The 20,677-nt window shown below is 45.9% G+C and overlaps 3 non-coding genes across 3 annotated transcripts; 2 read left to right on the forward strand and 1 right to left on the reverse strand.

Moving 5' to 3' along the window:
* Positions 1-11,947: 11,947 nt before the first annotated feature.
* TRNAN-GUU lies at positions 11,948-12,021 on the reverse strand. Its single transcript has one exon. It is a non-coding gene; the product is annotated as a tRNA-Asn (tRNA).
* A 673-nt stretch (positions 12,022-12,694) lies between these two features.
* TRNAH-GUG lies at positions 12,695-12,766 on the forward strand. Its single transcript has one exon. It is a non-coding gene; the product is annotated as a tRNA-His (tRNA).
* Positions 12,767-19,184: 6,418 nt separating this feature from the next.
* Positions 19,185-19,256, forward strand: TRNAE-UUC. The gene has a single exon. It is a non-coding gene; the product is annotated as a tRNA-Glu (tRNA).
* The last annotated feature ends 1,421 nt before the right edge of the window (positions 19,257-20,677 follow it).

Raw genomic sequence — 20,677 nt, forward strand, 5'->3', positions numbered from 1 at the left:
CCTGCCAATGCAGGATACACAGCATTCCTGGTCCAGGAAGATCCCACATGTCGTGGAGCAACTGAGCCAGCATTCTGCAACTACTGATGCCTGTACACCTAGAGCCTGTTTCCACAAGAGAAGCCATAGCGATGAGAGGCCCGCACAGCGCAACCAAGAGCAGCCTCTGCTCGCTGCAACTACAGAAAGCCCACACCTAGCAATAAAGACCCAGTGGGGTCTAAAAAAAAAAAATGAAATTAGAGCTTTCTCTTAACACCATAAACAAAAAGAGACACAAAATGGATTAAAGACCTAAATGGAAGGCTAGATACTATAAAATTCCTAGGGGAAAACATAGGCAGAACACTCTTTGACATAAATCTCAGTAATAGCGTTTTGGATTGGTCTCATAGAGTACTGGAAATGGAAACAAAAATAAACAAATGGGACCTAAGTAAACGTACAAATTTTGCACAGCACAAGAAAACATAAACAAAACTCAGTTTCAAAAAGTTTAAAGCCACTTGGCTATTGCCAGAGTGATGTTGATTCTTATGCTTTCACCTAGGCTAGGAGACAAAGTCAATTCAAAATACTATGATACTTTGGCTACTGTCAGATTTATGGCTCTCCTTCACTATCAGATATCTGATTACTTATGTACATGTTGCTCACAACCATTATCTTATGCTGATGTCCAACTGTTAATACTATGTCAAAGAGAAAGCAAAACACTCATGATCAAATCTGCTCTTTTAGGAACAATTACGAGCCAAGGAAGGAGGGGTTAAACTGAGAAATCCTGATGTGGAAGGTAGTTCAATTAGGCTTAACTAACTTGGACTGAAAGGAGATCAAACCAGTCAATCAGTTAAAGGAAATCAACCCTAAATATTCAACAGGACTGATGCTGAAGCTGAAGCTCCAATACTTAGGCCACCTGATGCAAAGAGCTGACTCATTGGAAAAGACTATGATGCTGGGAAAGACTGAAGGCAGGAGGAGAAGGGGACAACAGAGGATGAGATGGTTGGATGGCATCACCGACTCAACGGACATGAGTTTAAGTAAGTTTCTGGAGATGGTGAAGGACAGGGAAGACTGGTGTGCTGCAATCCGTGGGGTCGCAGAGTCAGACATGACTGAGCAACTGAACAACAACTCAGAGATGCCAAAGGGAGGATACTGGCAGCTATTACACCTAGAAAAGCTTCCATATTCATTTCACAATTAAACTTTCAAGAATTGATGGAATGGGACTTTCCCCAGTGGTCCAGTGGCCAAGACTCTGAGCTCCCAATGCAAAGGACCTGGGGTTCGATTCCTAGTCAGGGAACTAGATCCCACATGCCACAACTAAGACCCAGTTCAGTCAAATAAATAAATAATTAATAAATAAAATATTTTTTAAAAAAGAATTGATGGCATGTCCACATATTGCCAAAGCTATTTACCAGATTAGCTGTTCAGCTTCGCCAGATCAACCCATCCAGATTAGCTGTTTGGTGACTTCCAGCTCAACTATTCCAAAGAAAAGAAAAATCAGAACTCCCCATTTCCAAACATTTTGTGTGTGTTTTTTTTCTTTCTTTTCTCTTTTCTGGCTCTTTTATAAATCCTGTTTTTGGCTCTGCTTAATGACAATATTCTAATAACTCTAATTTTTCTGAATAAATATGTGAGATAACTCATTCAAAATCTCTTTACTACTAATATAAAAGTATAATTTTTATATTAATGTCTATACACACTACATAGGTATCTTTGACATTTGTTCTAGAGTGGAAATTTTCCTTTCATGGAAAACTTAGCCTTTGAACTGTTGGAACACTAGTACCTCTTAGTCTTTAAATAAAGCCAGTTTCTGGTTAGTGTATGGGTAACAAGTACATCATAATTCTCTCTGTGTCTAAATCACTTTGCTTTTCCAATGTGCTCCTCATGTCTCAGCCTCTGTTCCTGGTGGATCTGGGAGGCCTGTTGTGCTTTTACTTTGCTCCATGATGCTCTATGCCCTCAGGAGGGACTTGGGGAATGACGGAGTAAAGGCCTCCAGAGTGGAAGCCCCTTGGGTGCTGAGCTTCCCTGGGCTTGGTTGTTTGGCTCCCATTGAAGGTCAAGACCTTTTCAGGACCACTCAAGCCCTACTGTAAAACTTTTTTTGTATTGTCCTCTAAGGGAGTTGTTTTTCTGATTCTGCAGCCTTTTCGATTTTGCAGTCTTATCTGTGTAATAAAGAAATAGCTTTGAAAAATTCAGTAAATCCCAGTTCTTGGGAATCAAAAGCAGTGTCCAGGGGATGGGACAAAGTTCTACCACTGTCCAGCTATTGCTGACATGACTGCCTTACCCTTGTCCCAGGTGCCTTCCAGAACAAGGAAACCCCTGCAGTATACAGCACTGGGCCTACACAGTGCTGCTATTAGTCAAAGGTGGGAGGAGAGGAGGGAAGCACTGCCACAGAGGCAGGGCTTGCTACCACCAAGGCAGCTCAGACCCCATCTGTGAGACAGCAAGACAGGTGAGGCTCTTGGTCCCTTGGTGAAGGTGTGGGGATCTATGAGGAAAGCACATTGGAAAAGCAAAGTGATTTAGACACAAAGGCTGCTGCAGAGCTGCCCCTAGAGATGCTGGGGATGAACTGACATCCGCTGTATCTAACCAGATGGAGAAAGGCATTGAAAATTGTTGGTAGACGTGAGATCTTATGAAAACCCATTTATTGCTACAGGGAAATACAGCAGATGGCTTTACGGCACACTGCTTATTCCCTACCCTGTGCTGTCCTACAGTGTAGCCACTAGCCATATATAGGTATTTAAATATAAATTAACTATGTAATATGAAGTAAAAAAGAACTATTCAACTATGCAACATCTCCACAGTCGTCGTGTTTTAAGCACTCAACTATCACATCTGTCGAGCAGCCACTGTATTAGAAAATGCAGATCTAGGCCATTCATCTAGTGAATCAGTACACATAAGATTTTTAATTCCAAGGTTCTGTCTTCTTACTCAACATTATTGACATTTTATTCCATTTCCTTCATCTGTAGTACCAGTAGTTTGTGAGTCTGTACTGATCCGTGTGCCGTCCCTGAGCTTCGGTTGCAAGGATGAATTTAGCGTGCCGCTTGGCTGCTATGAAGAGCCTTTGGTGCTCTAGGGCGCTACTACAGGGCACTGGTAAACCAGGCACAACCGAGGTTTTCTCACAGTGATCACTCCAGCCTCACTGCTGCTCTAGGTTCCTCTAAAGGCTGCCCTTGCCCAGGCCTCCTGGGAATGTTTGTGCAAACTCATGAGCTGCGCTTATTAACTCTGTTATTAACCATAATAACACCTGCTTTCTTTTTATTTAATTTTATAATTACATCCTGCCTGTGGCAATTGATAGTAGCAGTTCAGTTGTGGTTGTGGTTATCCAGTCGCTCAGTGGTGTCCGACTCTGAGACCCCCATGGACTTCAGTATGCCAGGCTTTCTTTCAGTTGAGATAATGAGATATAATTAATTTTCAAAACAAAAGTTCTAAATGAAAAATGTGAATCCAAGTATGGGAAATGTCAGGTAAAGATACATGAATGTGGCTAAATATTAAAGTGATGTCTTCATTAATGAACTGTAAAAACATGCTTTTGTCTGATTTTTGTTGGATGTCCTCCTACTTCTTTTCCCTTCGGGAGCACTCCCTCTCCCTGAAGTCAAGATAGGCAGGAATGCTTACCTGTCCCCTCTACCCTTTGAACACAGAAGGCACTGCTACCTCTTTTTCCTATGAGCTCCTTTGGGAATGTCCTTGTTTCAGACCAGGAGATTCAAGGCCCATAAACACTTCTGGTTGGGAGGTGTGATTGAATCATCTCCAGAGTCAGGGAATCTGTTTCTAGGGAAAGATAAATGGTTTTGTTTACTCTCTCTCTCCTTTTCTTCTTCTTTTCAGTAATTGGTTGTGAGTATTCGTAGGCCTTCCTTTCAATATTCTTCTTCTCTTTGAAATCTTGAGGTTGACCATAAAGGAGGAAATGCAAACCTTAGTGAAGTCTTCTCAGTGACCACTGAGCATGAAGGCCAAGGGGAAGGGCTCTGGAGGCAAACTGCCTAGGTCTGAGTGCTGGCTCTCTCCATCACTGAGGTGCACGCTAAGTTGCTTCAGTCCTGTCCAGCTCTTTGTGACCCTATGGACTGTAGCCCACCAGGCTCCTCTGTCCATGGAAATTCTCCAGGCAAGAATACTGGAGTGGGGTTTTCACGCCCTCCTCCAGGGGATCTTCCTGACCCAGGAATCCAACCCATGTTTCTTACATCTCCTGCATTGGTGGGACCCTTAAAATTAGCTTAGCTTGACCTTAAAATTAGCTCAGCCTTTCTGGGCCTCTGCATTCTCATCTGCAGCAAGGGAGTGGTAATAGTCTACATTATCTTTTAGGTTTGTTATGTGGACTTAATAAGTAACTACACACTATTATACAGTGGAAGTGAGAAATAGATTTAAGGGCCTAGATTTGATAGATAGAGTGCCTGATGAACTATGGAATGAGGTTCATGACATTGTACAGGAGACAGGGATCAAGACCATTCCCATAGAAAAGAAATGCAAAAAAGCAAAATGGCTGTCTGAGGAGGCCTTACAAATAGCTGTGAAAAGAAGACAAGTGAAAAGCAAAGGAGAAAAGGAAAGATATAAACATCTGAATGCAGAGTTCCAAAGAATAGCAAGAAGAGATAAGAAAGCCTTCTTCAGCGATCAACGCAAAGAAATAGAGGAAAACAACAGAATGGGAAAGACTAGAGATCTCTTCAAGAAAATCAGAGATACCAAAGGAACATTTCATGCAAAGATGAGCTCGATAAAGGACAGAAATGGTATGGACCTAACAGAAGCAGAAGATATTAAGAAGAGATGGCAAGAATACACAGAAAAACTGTACAAAAAAGATCTTCATGACCCAGATAATCACGATGGTGTGATCACTGACCTAGAGCCAGACATCCTGGAATGTGAAGGCAAGTGGGCCTTAGAAAGCATCACTATAAACAAAGCTAGTGGAGGTGATGGAATTCCAGTCGAGCTATTTCAAATCCTGAAAGATGATGCTGTGAAAGTGCTGCACTCAATATGCCAGCAAATGTGGAAAACTCAGCAGTGGCCACAGGACTGGAAAAGGTCAGTTTTCATTCCAATCCCAAAGAAAGGCAATGCCAAAGAATGCTCAAACTACTGCACAATTGCACTCATCTCACATGCTAGTAAAGTAATGCTCAAAATTCTCCAAGCCAGGCTTCAGCAATATGTGAACCATGAACTTCCAGATGTTCAAGCTGGTTTTAGAAAAGGCAGAGGAACCAGAGATCAAATTGCCAACATCTGCTGGATCATGGAAAAAGCAAGAGAATTCCAGAAAAACATCTATTTCTGCTTTATTGACTATGCCAATAAACTGTGGAAAATTCTGAAAGAGATGGGAATACCAGACCACCTGATCTGCCTCTTGAGAAATCTGTATGCAGGTCAGGAAGCAACAGTTAGAACTGGACATGGAACAACAGACTGGTTCCAAATAGGAAAAGGAGTTCGTCAAGGCTGTATATTGTCACCCTGTTTATTTAACTTATATGCAGAGTACATCATGAGAAACGCTGGACTGGAAGAAACACAAGCTGGAATCAAGATTGCCAGGAGAAATATCAATAACCTCAGATATGCAGATGACACCACCCTTATGGCAGAAAGTGAAGAGGAACTACAAAGCCTCTTGATGAAAGTGAAAGTGGAGAGTGAAAAAGTTGGCTTAAAGCTCAACATTCAGAAGACAAAGATCATGGCATCTGGTCCTACCACGTCATGGGAAATAGATGGGGAAACAGTGGAAACAGTGTCAGACTTTATTTTTCTGGGCTCCAAAATCACTGCAGATTGTGACTGCAGCCATGAAATTAAAAGATGCTTACTCCTTGGAAGGAAAGTTATGACCAACCTAGATAGCATACTCAAAAGCAGAGACATTACTTTCCCAACAAAGGTCCGTCTAGTCAAGGCTATGGTTTTTCCTGTGGTCATGTATGGATATGAGAGTTGGACTGTGAAGAAGGCTGAGCGCTGAAGAATTGATGCTTTTGAACTGTGGTGTTGGAGAAGACTCTTGAGAGTCCCTTGGACTGCAAGGAGATCCAACCAGTCCATTGTGAAGGAGATCAGCCCTGGGATTTCTTTGGCAGGACTGATGCTGAGGCTGAAACTCCAGTACTTTGGCCACTTCATGCGAAGAGTTGACTCATTGGAAAAGACTCTGATGCTGGGAGGGATTGGGGCCAGGAGGAGAAGGGGATGACAGAGGATGAGATGGCTGGATGGCATCACTGACTCGATGGACGTGAGTCTGAGTGAACTCCGGGAGTTGGTGATGGCAGGGAGGCCTGGCATGCTGCGATTCATGGGGTCGCAAAGACTTGGATACGACTGAGCGACTGATCTGATCTGATCTGATCTGACCCAGTAAAGCTCCAAGAAAGCTGGTATTGTTTCCACTTCTAACTGTATGTACCACTGCTGACTTTCTACATTCCCCAGAGTAAATTAGGAGTGTTTAATGGTTTGGCTAATCTCCTCTCCCCCATATTAGTGACCACCATCCAGAAACTGGTTGGGTTTGCTGGTGATCTAGGTGCAGCTGCAGACTGGATCCAGCTTCACCATATTCTTGGGCCTTGGACAGGTCTGATAATTATTTAGCTCATGATAGACAATATTTTGCACATGCTTCTAGAAAGAACTTTTAGTAACAGTCAGAGTGATCTCACATTTTGAGAAACATTCAAGTATGTACATATGACCCATGGGTTTGTCTGTTTGTTTGTCAGAAATCAAAGAAGGGAAATATGATTTATCTGGAAGTTGTAGATGATTTCCTCTTTCAGTTATAATGGAGTATTTGTAGCAAAGTAGCTTTCACCCTGAAGGCAACCAAATAAATTCTGGTTTAAAGAAATTCTGTTTGAGGTCTTTGAAGAAATACAGTGCAGCTAGGACCCACAGGATTAGCACCAGTGAGAGAGAGAGGCTCATTGGAATGAAACTGGTTCTCTACTTTTTCCTCTCAGGGCATTTGCCAGTTTTCGACAAGGCACAAGCCACCCAGAAGCTGGGGAGAGGGCAATTGCTGAAGGTCAGGGAAAACAGTAACACTTTAAGTAATCTAACAAATCTGGAGAGAACAAATGAGGAGGATGGGAAGGAGGTGGGAGAAAGAAGGAATGGGGAAGGAGGAGAAGAAGGAAGATGAGATGAGCAGGAGGAAAAGAAGGGAGATGAGAAGGAGAGAGGGAAAAAAAAGGAGAAAAAGAGCCATGGACTATCCAAGTATTCAGACTTGAGGAGCCAAGATCCTGGAGTGCAGTGATGAGTGAACTGGATGCTTGCTTCCAAGCATTTCCTTTCAAGACACTGCATATTAAGCCATGTTCATGTAAGAGATTATGAGTTGGACAGTGTGGCTGAAAAAGAGTGGAATTTTCAGCAGCAGCATGGTACTAAGGAGATAAAAACTGAAGTTCAGAATTCACCCAGAGTCAGGGCCCAGGAAAACCCTCAAAGTCTCAGGGACCCTAGCCATCTATAGCATGGCAGTGTGAGCAAACTAGTTATGGACTGAGTCTTCCCTTGAATGCAAGCAAGTTGCAGATCAGCTCAAAGACTGAATTGAGGGGATGGGTCTTCTGCTGCCTGCTGGGGCAAGAGGGTTAACGATATTCAGGGAAAGATAACATCATGAAATTATGCATCATTTTTCACACAACAGGTTCATCATTCACTCACAATATTCTAGGACTGAAAAAGAATAGAATGTGTCACGTCTTACTTCTAAAGATGACTCCTTATATGCATGACATCAGTTTAAGAGCTTCTATCTAAATACTACTTTATATTGTCTTCCAGATTTTCTAATGATGTGGAAAATATTGGTAGCACAGTATTCTAGTGTGCACACATGTTGGATTTACTTTCTCTTCAAAATTGTCATGGCACTGAACTGCCTAAATTTCCTCTTTTGATTTTACTGATCCAGTTAGCAAATTTTCAGTTCAGTTCAGTCTCTCAGTGAGAGAGTCAGTTCCTAGACAGGTTGATAAGAAGTCTAGGAGTCCCCATGGAGAGAGGGGTCTGGAATTCTCAAGGGGGAAGAAAGGAAAAACTTTTTTTTCCTGTACATTCTTTAGGATTATGTATCCTGCCTGAGGACAGTCTCTGGATTAAACCTTCTGGCTAATCCTGTTATCTTAAAATGTAAATTATGGGAGTAGGTCTGGTCTTTACAAGGATTATATAACAATAATGTATCCTGCCTGAAGGCAGTCTATGGACTAAACCTTCTAGCTAATCCTGTTATCTTAAAATGTAAATTATGGGAGTAGGTATGGTGAGATCTTTATAACCTCCAGACATTCTTTGGATTCACTAGAGAGTATATAATTCCATTGCTAACACTAGCAAGCGGGTACTCTTTCTACCCCCTTCTGATATCTATGTCAGAAGCTTTCTCTATCTCCTTTATACTTTAATAAAACTTTATTACACAAAAGCTCTGAGCGATCAAGCCTCATCTCTGGCCCTGGATTGAATTCTTCTCCTCCAGAGACCAAGAATCCTGGTGTCTTTGCTTGATTCAGCAACCTTTCATCTGTTATGTCCGACTCTGTGACCCTATGGACTACAGCATGCCAGGCCTCCCTGTCCATCACCAACTCCCAGAGCTTGAAGCAAATTTTAGTTCCAATAAATATTTAAGCTCATAAAATCTAAAATTGTGTGTTCCAATAAAATAAAGGCTCCATATAGTATCTTTTAAATAAAGAGGTCTCATAATTCTGTAAAATCATAGGGACCTAATTATGTCAGTTATAGTTGGGGGGTAAACAGTTTTAGGTATCACCCAACATGTGATTCTAACATGCATTTCTCTGTTATGATTCAGTTTTAGTTGCAATTCTAAGGTCTATTGTTCTCTTTAAGTTCTTTGGCTGATATTAAATTGAGTTCATTAACATATAATCTTTGCCCAGAGAATATCTACTTAAGACAGGAAAAGCACACTGTGTTACTATAGTGCTGAGGCATGTTTTCATAGACTGCTGAGTGGTCAAAGTTGCACGGGTTGAGAGGAGGTATGGGTAATGTAGGGGATGTGGTGAACACGGCCAATATGTCATTTGAAGGCACATAGAACACATGGTATATCTGCTCCAGGAAGTAAGGAGATCTGCTGCGTTTCTCAGGTCTTTAATTTTTAAAAAATCCTAGTTCTTGCTTACCTTCCATAGAAATGAAGTCATATCCATTTTCCCATTCTTTGCTATCCCTCCCTTGTTTCTCTCACAGCACCTGCCGTTAGGCTCTGGCAGGTGGTTGAGACTGATTGTGCTCCCACAGAGCTGCCCCTTTTTCATGCCTCAAGATATGGGCACAGTGGGAGCAGGGCCATTGGGTTTGTTTACAATTCTGCTGAGCCCCAGTAGCTGTTACCCAAACCCGTGGGAGTTCTTCTGTCCTTACTCTTCTCTGTGCCAAGAATCAGGCCAGTGAAAACGGTGAGCACAGGTCAGATATTTAGCACATTTTCCAGCAGGCTGTGAAGGGGATTCCTTGGCACATTTTCCCCACTGCTTTTTCCTCCTGTCCTTCAGCCCTCACCCGGGACTTGAGCCCGACCAAAACCCAGGATGCCTGACTTCAGCACCTAATGAAACTCAGGCTCTGATGTCTCATTGCAAAAATTCAGTGAGAGAGAAAGCATTAAGAGTTGGACTTGTTAAGATACAAAAGTAGGAAGTCAAGAAACACCTGGAGTAACAGGCAAATTTGGACTTGGAATACGGAATGAAGCAGGGCAAAAGCTAATAGAGTTTTGCCAAGAAAATGCACTGGTCATAGCAAACACCCTCTTCCAACAACACAAGAGAAGATTCTACACATGGACATCACCAGATGGTCAACACTGAAATCAGATTGATTACATTCTTTGCAGCCAAAGATGGAGAAGCTCTATACAGTCAACAAAAACAAGACCAGGAGCTGACTGTGGCTCAGACCATGAACTCCTTATTGCCAAATTCAGACTTAAATGGAAGAAAGTAGGGAAAACCACTAGACCATTCAGGTATGACCTAAATCATATCCCTTATGATTATACATTGGAAGTGAGAAATAGATTTAAGGGCCTAGATCTGATAGATAGTGTGCCTGATGAACTATGGTTGAAGGTTCATGACATTGTACAGGAGACAGGGATCAAGACCATCCCCATGGAAAAGAAATGCAAAAAAGCAAAATGGCTGTCTGAGGAGGCCTTACAAATAGCTATGAAAAGAAGAGAAGTGAAAACCAAAGGAGAAAAGGAAAGATATAAGCATCTGAATGAAGAGTTCCAAAGAATAGTAAGAAGAGATAAGAAAGCCTTCCTCAGTGACCAATGCAAAGAAATAGAGGAAAACAACAGAATGGGAAAGACTAGAGATCTCTTCAAGAAAATGAGAGATATGAAGGGAACATTTCATGCAAAGATGGGCTCAATAAAGGACAGAAATGGTATGGACCTAATAGAAGCAGTAGATATTAAGAAGAGGTGGCAGGAATACACAGAAGAACTGTACAAAAAAGATCTTCATGACCCCGATAATCACGATGGTGTGATCACTGACCTAGAGCCAGACATCCTGGAATGTGAAGTCAAGTGGGCCTTAGAAAGCATCACTGTGAACAAAGCTAGTGGAGGTGATGGAATTCCAGTGGGGCTATTTCAAATCCTGAAAGATGATGCTGTGAAAGTGCTGCACTCAATATGCCAGCAAATGTGGAAAACTCAGCAGTGGCCACAGGACTGGAAAAGGTCAGTTTTCATTCCAATCCCAAAGAAAGGCAATGCCAAAGAATGCTCAAACTACTGCACAATTGCACTCATCTCACATGCTAGTAAAGTAATGCTCAAAATTCTCCAAGCAAAGCTTCAGCAATACGTGAACCGTGAACTTCCAGATGTTCAAGCTGGTTTTAGAAAAGGCAGAGGAACCAGAGATCAAATTGCCAGCCTCCACTGGATCATGGAAAAAGCAAGAGAGTTCCAGAAAAACATCTATTTCTGCTTTATTGACTATGCCAAAGCCTTTGACTGTGTGGGTCACACTAAACTGTGGAAAATTCTTCAAGAGATGGGAATACCAGACCACCTGACCTACCTCTTGAGTAACAGTTAAAACTGGACATGGAAGAACAGACTGGTTCCAAATAGGAAAAGGAGTTATCTGGGTCATGAAGATCTTTTTTGTACAGTTCTTCTGTGTATTCTTGCCACCTCTTCTTAATATCTTCTGCTTCTGTTAGGTCCATACCATTTCTCTCCTTTATTGTGCGCATCTTTGCATGAAATGTTCCCTTGGTATCTCTAATTTTCTTGAAGAGATCTCTGGTCTTTCCAATTCTATTGTTTACCTCTATTTCTTGGCATTGATCACACTATGCATTGTAAACACCGTGTGATAGAGCAATTGCCCTTCCAGGACTTGTCGCTACAGAAGACCTTGTACAAGGGGCCAACGATGTATGTACAATAATGTACAGCATTATTTGTAACCATGAAAGCAGATGGAAAGTGTTAAATAAATAGTGTTAACAGTACGCGCAAAAAAAAAAAAAAAAAAAAAAAAAGACAGTAGTAACTCCCTCGTTAAAAGCAACTCAGAAAGGAACTATGACATCTCAGGAATTTCCAGGGGACCTATTTTCCAGATGAGTTCTTCTATCCAGCTCGGTGATGGCCTTCTGATCCCGCCTTATGTCCCTGTGAGGTGGACAGGAAAGAAAAGCCAAGAGGGAAGGAGTGAAGGGGCCCTTTCCCGCCTTTACAGTAGAGGATGGGCAGAAAAGAAAGAACCAAAAAAAAGCTTTCACTTCCTAGAAAGGTGTAAGCAGAAGGCGTCCCTGGGTGGGCTCGAACCACCAACCTTTCGGTTAACAGCCGAACGCGCTAACCGATTGCGCCACAGAGACTGACGAGTGGCACATTTCTCTCAACCCCATAGAGAAGAAACGTAGCCCTTCCACGCCAGGCGGAGCCACACGCCTTTCCGTGCACAACGACACCGGCTCAAACCCTCGGACAGCCGGAGAACTGACTTCGACGCAGCGCGCTGATTCTCGTGGGGAAGCCGGGAGTCGGGCGATTCCGAAGCCAGCGCCTGGCTCCACACCCGCCGCAGATGCAGCGCCCCCGAGACGCCCCGGGCCTGAGCCGAGGTGGCCTGAGGGAAGCTGAACCCCCGGTGGGCCCTGTGACGGCTCTCCGATTGCTTCGCTGGCGCTGCCCTCCCTCCGCTGGTCCGCGGTCGGTGGGGCGGGAGCGGGAACCAGGGGTGCCGGGGGTCGGTCCGAAGGGACAAACGCGACGAGCCGGGAAAGAAGCCGGCGAGGTGGGGACCAGGATAAAGAGACTTCCCAGGAGGTCTGTGCAGAGGCACGTGCCTGTTTGGGGAGGCAAGATTTGGTTTCTGTTTTGATTTAGTCACCATGTATCAAAATTGAGAGGAGGGGACTGGATAACAGAGCGCAGATGAAAGAAAGTCTATGAATACCTGTTGTCGTCCAGCAACAGCGCAGTGACTGGAAGGAATTTACGTCCGCCTTGTAAGAGCAAGGGCTGCGACGGCGGCAGGAGCCGTGGCGCGCCGTGATCGTATAGTGGTTAGTACTCTGCGTTGTGGCCGCAGCAACCTCGGTTCGAATCCGAGTCACGGCACTCTCATCCGTCACTCCTGACAGCTACTCTCTTTTTACTTCGGCTGGAAACGTGCACAATTGTAACCCCACAGAGTACTCGTCTCAACGTTCTCATCCCTGGTCTGAGCTGAAGGAAACTGAAGGCGGTGGTTTCTCCTTCTGTGCTGCTGTGACAGAGGGAAGCCCAGCAAGGAGCCGCCTGTGCTGTAAATGGTGGAAAGCCCAGTTTCTTTGTTACTCAAGATGGGCAGGACAAAGACCCGATAAAACTTGTATCAGATAGGCGACTCCTCCTCCCTAGACTTGTTTTGCCGGTTTCTTCTGGGCTCCTGGGAATCTCTGCTCCGAGGACTTTTTCAGTCCTTGGCCATTGTTCCCTTCCTAGTCCTCGTACTAACCTCTCTAGTGCCCTTCGTTTTACACTCTCAAGGATCTTAAATGCCTGTGGGCAGCCACTCACTAGACAAACGGTATCCATCAGGCCGGGACTACTGGAGGAACTTAACAATCACCGCTTGTAAGTGATGAAGAACGGTGACGACAGCACCCTCTGCTCTGACAACCAACTAGTGGAAACAGCGAACATGTGATTCTTCCGCCTGACCACAGCTTTGCTGGCGACAGACAGGAACCTTATACTGAGAGCAGGACCCAAAGCGGGGAGTTTGGGTCAATCACAAATGGAGATCAGACTTGAAGATTCCCCTAGTAAAGGAAACTGTTTAGTTGTGCATGTAAAAGCTCCCTTATTTTGCAAAATGAGTGAAACTTACCTTGGGCCATTCTTGTTTATGCCTCTGTAAACCATAAACAAAACAAAACTGTTCACAAAAAATGATAGGAGGTAACCACTTTTCACCATATCCCCATCACAAGGAAAACTCTGATATAACCAATCACAGTGAAGAATAAACAGTCATTGCCTCCTCACTGTAAAGCTGCTTTATAACAGTACACCTTTGAGCCTCCTTCCATAATTTGTTGGAACACTCCCTTTTCCTGAACCATCTTTTCGGGCACCGTCAACCATTACTAATTGTTGTTTCGGTGACCCCGTGTTTTTACTTCTACTGTATTTGGACTTTGACAGTGCCTCAACAGTTTCATCTATCAGACTGGGCCAACAAGGAAACTCCTCATCATACTATCGTTGTCCCCTTTGCCTGAATTTAGTGACAATTCAATCAGCAATGAGGAATCATTAAAATCATTGTCATTGGCCTCTGATTTGTTTGTTGATCATCACTGTCCAGGCTCCTTTCATTTGTATGTTTGCCTCTTCTAAAATGTCATGGAAATGCAACCATAGTGGAAATATGCTTTTCTACACTTCTTTATCTGTATAATATCTCTGACTTTATCCATTGTTGTGTAAAGCAGATGTCATTTCTCTTTCATTGTTAAGATATATGCCATGGCAGTAACACAGCACGGTCTGTGTTACCATTCACTCTATAGACAGCATTTGAGCTGTTTCCAGTATTGACTATTGTGAATGAAGCTGCTTTGAGCATTCTCTCCACAAGAGATGTTGTGGACATAGGTTCTCATTTCCCTTAGGGAAAAAAACAAACAAACAAACTAGGTGAAGAATTGATGGTACCAAAGAGTATCCTTATGAAAACTACCAAAGCTTTCCCCAAAGCAGTTGTACCATTTTATATTACCCCCAACACTATGAATGAGAGTTGTAGTTATTCCACATTTTTGCAAGACTGTTTGTGTTTGCCCTCCTTATAATTTTAGCCATGCTACTAAGATTAGTGGTATCTCAGTGTGGTTTTGATATCCATTTCTCTAACAGCTAAAAACACTGACTGCTCCTTGTATGCTTTGTTGGTCATGTGCACATCATCTTTTCTGATGTACCTGTTCATATCTTTCATCCATCTGAAAAAAGTTGGTTGTATGTTCCTTAAAAATAGGACTGCACATCATCTTTTCTGACGTACCTGTTCATTATCTTTCACCCATCTGGGAAAAGTTGGTTGTATGTTCCTTGAAGATAGGACTTTCCTGATACTAAGAATCTGCCTGTGATGTAGGAGACCCTGGTTCAATTCCTAGATTTGGAAGATCCCCTGGGAAGGGATAGTATCCAGTCCAGTATTCTTGGGCTTCCCTTGTGGCTCAGCTGGTAAAGAATATTATTGGATGGGAGGAGGTCATTATATATTATAATCACGGGGAGGCAGGATTGTAAGCTATCTTTTGTTAATATTTTCTCCCTCTTTGTAGCTTGCTTTTTGGCACCCCACTCCAGTACTCTCGCCTGGAAAATCCCATGGACAGAGCGGCCTGGTAGGCTGCAGTCCATGGGGTTGCTAAGAGTCGGACAGGACTGAGCGACTTCACTTTCACTTTCACTTTCCACTTTAGTAGCATCTTTGACCGACAAGATATGGTTAACATTGTTGAAGTCTAATTTATCATTTGTCTTGGTTTTATTTTAATACATTATTTGTGTCCTGCTTAGTAAATCTTCGCCTATGACCAAATCACAAAGTATCCTCAAAATGCCTTCTACCATTAACTTTTATGTCTTGGTTTACAATGTAACTCAGACTGATTCTTGTCTGTGAGATAGAAATAAAGCTGCCCCATCCCCAATATCAAACCTATTTCCTCTCCCTATTGAACTGCTATTCCTGAAAACTCATTCACATTATTGAGCTATGGGTTTCAAATCTCTCAAATCAGTCGGTTTTCTATTTGTGTACCCTGATACCACTTGCACATTGCTGATCTATAGGAGGTCATAGTAACTCTTATAGTCAGGTAGAGCAAGTTTTCCTGTTCTGTTCATTCCCACACCGAATGATACATTTTGCACATGTAATGATTCATGCAACCGTCACCCAGGCATTGCTTCCGCCTCTCCTTTTGCCGTGGGACACCAGCCCTTCCTCACAGGTACGGGCTGCCCCTTTGTGGCAAATCTCCTCTACTGTGGCCTCTGGGGAGACAAATGCCCAGATGCCCACAGGGCTGGAGAACTTGCAAGAAAGATGTGCAAGTGCCAAAGCAGTTTGCATTTCCAGATGCAAGTTGAGGGGTGCTGGTGGTGAAGGAGGGGTGAGCAGACAGCAGGAAGTTAGCTCACTTTTCAGACCTTTGATCAAAAGAAAGTTTTCTTCGGTAATTTCTAACTGTGGAAAGTACAAAACTTTGTGCTATTTAACATTTCCTCTTCTTTCTAGGGAAAGAGATTCCAATGGAGGGTACCTAATTTGCAAAGTTGATCATTGGGTGTGATGTTGAAAACTGAAAGTTAGGCGAGAGCTCTTGTTTTGTTTTGTGCGCATAAAAGAAGATGAGGGAGAACAGGAGATAGAGAGAAGGGATAATAGGCTGGAGCCTGGAAACCGATCTTAGGGTCTGGCCCTGGATGTCAGATTTGGGGGAAAGAGAAGCCACTGTTGATCATATCCAGGAAAGAAGGACTTTAGTGGAAATAGAGATGCTTAAGGCCATCTTATGACATTTTGCATACATTTATATGTAATTCTTCTTTCCCTTTTATTTTTCTAGATAAGGCTCGGGTGAGATTGATTCGTTCATTTCTTTTTGGAATGCACATTTCAATAAAAATGAGTACCATACTTCAAATAGTCGTCCATGAACCTCATAGACTCTTCTTAGATTCTACCAGCTGTGCATTAAAAGTAAAATGGGCCCAACCTGGGGACCCTACTTGGGAAAGTGCAATGAATTTTAAAGGGGTGGGTGGGAGAGAAATGAGACACTCTCAATAATACTTGCTTTCCTTGCTGTAGTGCTCCACACCTGCTCAATCCTTTCGGTCAAATAAGAGCAGTTGGGAAAATAAAAAGAATTCAGTTAACTGCATCCTGGAAAGGTATGGAAATCATGCCTAGGGCAGCTCGAGTACTAGCAGATGGGAAGACTGGGGTTTCCCTACTCACTGGTAGCCAGGCCATCCTTGTCTGCTTTGTCTATTTGGGTAGACTGGACAAGGGGACTCCATTCCCCTTCACCAGCCAGGGGGATAATCCACCTTCATTGGTAACTCTAGATGCTGAAACTTCATAAGATTTTCTTCATTTTCTCTTTGATCTCTCTTCCGCCTACCTAATAAGAGAGGATTCACTGCCTTTTTTCTCAGTCAGGACCCTTTTGGGGTTCCTTGGGGACAGGACTGAAGTGGACATCTGGTTTCCCCTAGGTGTCCCTCCTGGCTTGGGTGTTTCAGGAGCTCAGGCTGACCCAGTATGGAACTCCCAGTGGGTGGGGCCGCCTGGGAGAGGAGAAGGCTGTTTGCCAGTGTGGCTGGAGGTGTGGCCTCATGTATTGGACACCCCACTCAAACCCTATTCTTCACATGCACTTCCTCCTCAGGGAAGCCCAAATAATGTAGCCGGTAAAATTTCTCTACAGGCTGTACTCAGAGACAGGTGAAATTCTGGAAGGGGTGAGAGGAGCCTCACTGAGAAGACCCAGACTTATTCCTGGCAGCCCCTAATGGGCAGGCTCAAAAGAGGTTGATTTCAAGGATGGAGACAAAGAAAAGGCTTCATGGCAGGAAAAACCACGCGATCTTGAGATGAAAATCTTCCATCCTAATGTCTAGATGAGCAGGGGGCCGAGTTGAAACCACCGCTGCACCCTGACCAGGAGAGTCATCTGCCCAACTTCAGAGGCCAGGAACAGGAGAGACTGGGCACATCACTAAAGTTCTCTATCATGAGCGCTTGGGCTCCCACCCTCACTCCCTGCCCGCTCTATGACACTAGGCCCTGTGTGGAAACATCTTTTACTTTTTAAGACTGGGGGAAGGGGGATGGAGAGTTTCTCCCTGGCATTTAGTTGGAGGAAGGGTGAGGAGGGGGGGTCATTAACCATGCTTCGGTCCTCAGGCAGAGTCCCATCCCGTGGAGAATGATCCCGTCCAAAATATCAACACTGGAGAAGTTGAGAAACCCTGGTGTAGATCAATATCCATACACCTGAGAGTCGAGAAAACACCAATTCCTGAGTAACTGGATGTGAGATCTGAGGAAAACTGTGGCGGCAGAGAGAACTCCAAGATTTTTGACCTGTGTATAGAGAAGGATGGAGTTGGCATGGACTGAGGTGCGAAAACTGTAGGTGCAGCAGGTTGTAGGGGGAACTCATCCTCTGGGATTTTTCCCAGCAAGAACACTGGAGTGGGTTGCCACCTCTTTCTCCAGGCAGACTCCCTGACCCAGGAACCAAAACCATGGCTCCTGTGTCTTCTACATCGCAGGCAAATTCTTTACCCACTGAGCCATCGGGGAACCCTATAGCCGGGAAGATCTGTTTTCAAATGGCACTCGGGTCCTCCAGCCCATTGCACGGAAGAGCCAAGCAACTGACACCACGTGGTGGCAAAGGAAAGTACCCCTTTTACTGCAGGAGAACTGGCAGCTGATGCTCAAAAGACCCCAAATCATAGGATGGCTTTCAGGCAAGTGTAAATAAAGACAGTGTGGAGGAGAGGGTCCCAGGGTGTCTGATCAGCTCCCTACAGTCTTCTGACTGGTTGATGGTGAGGTAACAAGGTGAAGTTTCTGGAATCAACATCATCGTTCTGACCCTCTAACCGCTAACGGGTCCACGTGCTTGTGGTCAGCAGTTTCCATCTGGGTTCTGTGAAAACAACCTCGGAATACGCGTCAAACATTGTTATCCATCGATGTCCTAAAGGGAGAAACTACAGGTCCTGTGATGGTGCTATATGACTCATTCATCGTGAAAATTGGTAGCAGGCCTCCTACCCGACTGCTGCTCTTTGTCTCTGCATGTTCTCATGCCTCTACTCACTCATCCTTGAGCCAGACTTTTGGCAACTCAGGGATGGCTCAGGAGACAGAAGTTTTTCTCCACGCCGAACTGGGGAACACTGAGGTGTGGGTTAACCGAGAAAGCCCATTCGGGGATTGCTCGACTTTGGATCCAGAATCCAGTTCGCAGTCTTGGAGCCAGACTCCCGAGAACTTTCCATTCAAGCCCTCTTGGTTGCTGCATCCGCCCGAGTCCTTCTGGACGGTAGAGATGCGGGGTGTCCGTGAGCGGTCCCTTCTCACCCCGGGCACAACGCGTCCCGCCTCCTCCGGGCCCCTGGCCTCCGCTCCAGCTCCCCGGTCCCCAGCGACCTTCTGCTCTATTCACTCCCGGGCACCTCGCTAAGGCGGGTCACCAGTCCAGTTCTGAGGTGCGGCCGGAATGAGGCAACTTGCTCCCGACTTGGGGACCAGGCGGGACTCGAGGGTGCTGGGTGCCTCACCTGCAGGTGCCTTTTCTGGGGGAAGAAGGCAAGGGATGGCCTTAGGAGAGGATTTCTGGCAGTGACGGCGAAGGCTCAAGACTTTAGAGAAGGCGCAAGACCTCCCCGGGGGAGAAAGGGAAACGGTGATTCTCGTCAGAGGCAAGAAGAAGAGTACCCGGACTGTAAATCCCTGGTGGTCTAGTGGCTAGGATTCGGCGCTTTCACCGCCGCGGCCCGGGTTCGATTCCCGGTCAGGGAAACCTTTTGTGCAGCGTTTCATCCCCTGATCACCGTGTCGAGGAAAACTACAGTCGCCGATTCTCTGACCAGTGTAGTAGGTAGATGAGACGCTGCCGGGTCGAGGGGTCTGGCGGAGTGGGCAGTCGGCGCCGTTCCTGGAACAGCTTTGCGGAGCGCGGTCTGGAAGGACAGCGAGGGCCGCGGGGAGGGCAGGGTGTTGACCGTGAGTGTCGGTGGAGGGATGGGAGGCTGCACTGTGCCCGCGGGCTGTGGGCTCACACTTAACCGGGCACCGGAGAGACTGTGGTTACGAAGGTAGTTTTTCCCAGGATGAGGCTCGTCTACTGCGCTCGGGACCTGCAGATGCCGGGTTCTCCGCTACTGCGAACCGTGTTCGTGCTCTCCGCCGGTATCCCGTGGTTCATGACAGGCGACATCTCTTCCGTGGTGCCTCGCTGTGCTCCGCTCCCCAGATCCAGAGCGGGAGGTGCACCCCCAGCCAGCGCGCCACTGCTTGGAAATAGGGTCTGCATCCCCATCTGCCGGCTTTCCTATTTCGTCTGGATGTGTCCTGCGTCTTGAGGCACGCCTCCTGTCTGTCCACAAGTGCCAGACGTGCCTTCTCCTGCAGCCTGCAGCCGGCCACGCGCGTGTGGGTGCGCGCGCCCAGCCTCCACCTGCCGGGCTCCGCACTGGTCCGGGCGGTCCCTGCAGGCTGGCCAGGCGGGCATCTGCCGGGGAAAGGCCGCGCGGCCCGGGTGCCGGGAAAGAGTGAGAGCCTCGCTCGGAAGCCTCGCGCTGCACAGTCCCTTTGGAGCCAGGTCAGACGGAGGCACCCCTTCCGGGAATGCGGAGGTCCGAGGCCTGCCTCCGCCAGGAGGCTCCCGGGGCCGGCGCGCCGTATCCCTGGCCCGGCCTGGCCAACTTCCCACCCGGCTAGTCCGTCTCCCTTCTCCTCTTCCACCCCAGCCGTGTTCCTGCGGAGAGTCAGCGCTCCCTCCACGCGCCCCTTGCCCGTCGGCCGCCCACCCCCCAGATATCACCTAGCCGCCTCTCCGGTGCCTGCGGAGGGAGTGGGATCTCTCTTTTCCTGCAACGGGAGGAGAGAGAACGTGCGGACCCAGGTGGCAACCCGTTCCCTTGCGGGTTCTCTGGACTCTGCCCATCGAGGGGCCTAGCTCAGGACCCTGGGTCTCCCGCGGCCCAGGGAGCCGGCCAAGCTGGGGCCTCTCCCACTGCTCCTCAAGAAAGAGCAGGGATGTCCTCCGGGATCCAGAAGAGGCACCCGGGAAAGCATCCTGCACAAGCCGGGATACTGCGCAATGGACCCCTTCGGGGCAACGCTTCCGTCGGCGCGTCCTTCCCTCCGAGGGCTTCGGGCAGACAAGAAATCATCTAGGACGATGAGCTCTCCACTGTCTTGACTGAGACCAGAGGAAA

This window comes from Bubalus bubalis, chromosome 6 (genome assembly GCF_019923935.1).
Source record: "Bubalus bubalis isolate 160015118507 breed Murrah chromosome 6, NDDB_SH_1, whole genome shotgun sequence".
Taxonomy (NCBI): domain Eukaryota; kingdom Metazoa; phylum Chordata; class Mammalia; order Artiodactyla; family Bovidae; genus Bubalus; species Bubalus bubalis.